At 41.9% G+C, this 4,068-nt stretch overlaps 1 pseudogene; it reads left to right on the top strand.

Annotated features, from left to right (window-relative positions):
- The first annotated feature begins 811 nt into the window (after positions 1 to 811).
- Positions 812 to 931, top strand: LOC112347565 (annotated as a pseudogene).
- Positions 932 to 4,068: the final 3,137 nt, after the last annotated feature.

The raw sequence follows: 4,068 nt of genomic DNA, 5'->3' as shown, positions 1-4,068 counted from the left end.
AGATGTTTTTAATATTAGTCTCAAAAGTGTGTTGATGCAATAAAACATGGTTATACCTGATTAATAGCATTTTATTACATATATCAATCGTATATTATGACTAGCAATGGTGAACTACTCTAGGATAGAGAATGAGTGTCTAGTAACAGTTCGGGGTTTCAAGAAGCTTCATACATACTTATAGAATCCTCAGACATTATTAAAGGGTGATAATGTTATGGTCACTTCATTATTAAAGTGGAAGAATTTAGTTAATTGTATTATTTGGTAGACCTTAAAGCATTAAATATATAATTTCAAGATTGTTTATTACCTAGGGAATTCTATAATTAATGTTAATACTCTTTCTCAATCTCCTCTCCCTTCTTTATTTTTTTCTTTTGTTCTTAAAGAGTTTATTATTCTTGCATCAATAAACTTTCTAGATGAGAAATTTATATTATTGGTGGTTTTTGTGCTTGATATTTAGTGTTCACAAGGTGGAGAGTTAGATTTACCTTCTTTTAATAAGGTTTGTGAGACTTGAAAGGTTATGTTGTGGATTTGAAAGTTTTATGATGGGTTTGAGAATCTTGTACCACTTATGCCATTTTTCTATTTACATTTTTAATATTGTCTTGAACACAACCTTTTTTACTTTATGTGTATTGATCCTAATGACCATTTCAACTAGTGGTGCCTTTAATCTCTATTTTAGATGGGCATATAGGACATTAGCATGTAATTAAGAAGTTGTGCAAGTCTTTCTAATAGCCAAAGACGTGATATGATATCAAGTATATATATAGTTATATTTGGTGCCAAGCTCGTAGATGAAGAACACAGCGAAATGCGATACGTGATGTGAATTGCAGAATTCCATGAATCATCGAAGTTTTGAACGCAACTTGTGCCCGAGGTTCATCCCGAGGGCATGCTTGCCTGAGCGTCCGCAACCATTTGCTGCCTCATGCGCACTCTGTGAGTGTGAGCGTGGGGCAAATGTGGCCGTCCGTGGACTTGTGTTCCGGTCGGCTTGATTGCATGTGGATGGTGTGGCCCCCGACTTGTCTGTGTGGCATCAATGGCACACACCCCACCTAGTGGCGAATCGCTCATGTGCACGACCTCAGGTCAGGCAAGATAACCCGCTGAGTTTAAGCATATCACTAAGAGGAGGAAAAGAAACTAACAAGGATTTCCCTAGTAGCGGCGAGCGAAACGGAAAGAGCCCAACTTGGAAATCGGGGTGTCTTTGCACCTCGAATTGTAGTCTGGAGAAGGGTCCTCTACAGCGGACCGAGTTTAAGTCCCTTGGAACGGGACGCCAGAGAGGGTGAGAGCCCCATCTAGCCCGGACCTGCTGCATCACGAGGCTCTTTCGGTGAGTTGGGCTGTTTGGGAATGTAGCCTTAAGTGGGTGGTAAATTCCATCCAAGGCTAAATACTGGTGAGAGACCGATAGCGCACAAGTACCGCGAGGGAAAGATGAAAAGGACTTTGAAAAGAGAGTTAAAAAGTGCTTGAAATTGCTGGGAGGGAAGCGAATGGATGCCTTGTGCGCCCCTTGGTTGTGTGTGGAACGGCGAGAGCTGGTTTGCCAAGCAATGCAAGGGGCTGTCCAGCATGGGAGGATGCGGCGGGATAATGGCTTGTGAGCCTCTGGCTCCCTGCCAATGCCGCCGCTGCCTCTGAAAATGGCGGGGTGCTCCGGTGCCCCGCCAGATGCTGGAACTTGGGCGTTCCATCCGACCTGTCTTGAAACATGGACCAAGGAGTCTAACATGTATGCGAGTTTGTGGGTGCTAAACCCATACAGGCGAAAGGAAACTAATTCGTGGGATCCCCTTCGGGGGTGCACCACGGACTGACCTTGATCTTTTGAGAAGGGTTATGTTATAGAAGGACAATTGAAGTTTGACTTTGCAAGTGCATAATTGGATGAATTAGAAAATGATTTTAATTCTCTAAATTCTATGTTTTTAAAGTAGAAGAAACACCCTATTTGTTTGAGCTGATGACATTTAATTTGATAAGGCCTTTTTAACTAAATACTTGACTCGTTGGGTGGAAGTTGATGCTCTTGCTAGTGCATTTACCACTACTATTGAAAACTTCCTATTTAATTGAGTGATTTTCCAACATTTTTGTCTAGAGTGGATTCTTTCGGATAATATCCCACATTTATGGCTGAGGCATATCACATTTTGACATCACACTTTCACAATTGCTTATCATCCACAGATAAATGGTTTGGTGAAACAATATTAAAAGTTTCAAATGGATGATCACAAAGTATGTAAATTTTTAGCATTTGAATTAAAATGGTTATTTACCATTTCTTTAGAATATTTATGTCACAAGATGCAAAGTTTTATTCATGTCTCACCATATAAACTCTTATATAGTCATGATCAATAAAATTGAGTTTGCCTTCACAATCGTTATGAGGTACCAATGAGGTCTTGGGATCAACAATTGATAAGTAACCTTCTACTAGTTTGAGTAGAGTCTATTGAACATTTGAGCTATGTACAAGTAGGACAACAATAGCATTAAAACTCTTATCATTGTCCATTTCTAGATTATAAAAGGGATGACTTTGTATTAGTTCATTTTCCCAATCTTACAATATATAGTTTATGTGAGACATAAATCCCAAAGCCCCAAAAGTGGAGCCAAAAGGGTGCCACATGGTAGTGGCCGAAGTGGAACCCAAACAAGAGTAACATATTTGGACTAAAAACTTTGACTTGGATAGTTGAGAGTGGGAGTGGAACTCCCAATGAAATGCTCGAGGAATGAGCATGAAGCAAGGAGTAAGTGAGTTTCTAGAAAAAAGGACACAAAAGGACTAACACATGACAAGTGAAAGAGTTCGAGATGGACCCAAGATAGAGTCCGAGATAGACCTAAAATGAAGTTTGAGATGTATTCAAGATGGAGTCTGAGATGGACTCGAGATGGAGTCTAAGATGGACTTGAGATGGAGTCTGAGATGGACTCGAGATGGAGTCCGAGATGGACTCTAAGATGGACCTGAGATGGACTCTGAAATGGACCCGAGATGGAGTATGAGATGGAACAGAGACCAAGACTGAGACTGAGACCGAGTCTGAGACTAAGACTGAGTCCGAGTCTGAATACTAATACAAATTATTAGGTGAAAGCCCAAAGTGATCATCCCCCGGAGGGGGGGGGGGTGGGGATGCAAGGGCTAAAAGTATAATAAGGAGAGTGTGGGGGTTGGACCCCAGTGGAGCCAGTTTGGCCAGAAAAGGCCAATATGACTCAGAGAGGTTATGCCCACATGCTAGGTGATGATATATCCACTGAGGAGTCCAAAGCTAAAGTGAATACGAACAAACAAGCGGGGTAGCTTGGTGAAGTGTTCAAAAGCCAACTCTAATTCCCCTTGGAGATCGAATGGACGATACTCCTAATCCAAGCATAGGTGGCACTACCTACTTGGATACCTAGCGTGGCTCAACGAAACCCCGCTCGAGCCCCATGGCTAGAGCACCCAAAGGCGAAAGGTGGGGAGAGTATCCATGAGGCTTGCGTAGGGCCACAGTATTTTGAAATGTTATCCCAAAGCGCCAGACTGTGGAAAGAAAAAGGGGCAGTCCTCTAGTGTAGTGACTAAGGATATAGTCACATGGTAAGGAAATTTTAAAGGACAGTGGGATTTAATAGTTGGGCCGGTGGGCTTTGACTTAGTGGTGGTGTTGGCGAACATAGCCATGAATAAAAAGGGACTTAGTAGGGACTGAAAAAGGGATATTGGGGAAGGTTGTTCCCTATGTTTGTGGGCATCTTAAAGATGTTAAGAAATGGATTTGGGATGACCATTTATGGATGGATGGTCTAGTCTTTGAGAGATGGGATTGTGATGTAGGTGGTGTTGGACCACCAGTGTGGCAAAAGTGAATGGGCATCGCCTTAGCATAATGGGTTGATATGTTAGTAGTACCTTTGGGTGTTGGTCATGAGATCGGACACGTGGAGCACTACAACTAAGTGCAAAAGTTGAGTGGCATGAATGCCATTCTTGAAGCTAGCAAACCCTAAGTCCGGAATAAAACTTAT

The sequence above is a fragment of the Selaginella moellendorffii genome, unplaced genomic scaffold, assembly GCF_000143415.4.
Source record: "Selaginella moellendorffii unplaced genomic scaffold, v1.0 SELMOscaffold_22, whole genome shotgun sequence".
In the NCBI taxonomy this organism is placed as follows: domain Eukaryota; kingdom Viridiplantae; phylum Streptophyta; class Lycopodiopsida; order Selaginellales; family Selaginellaceae; genus Selaginella; species Selaginella moellendorffii.
Note: the sequence above shows the minus strand (reverse complement) of the source record. Positions and strands in the feature narration are given on the sequence as shown.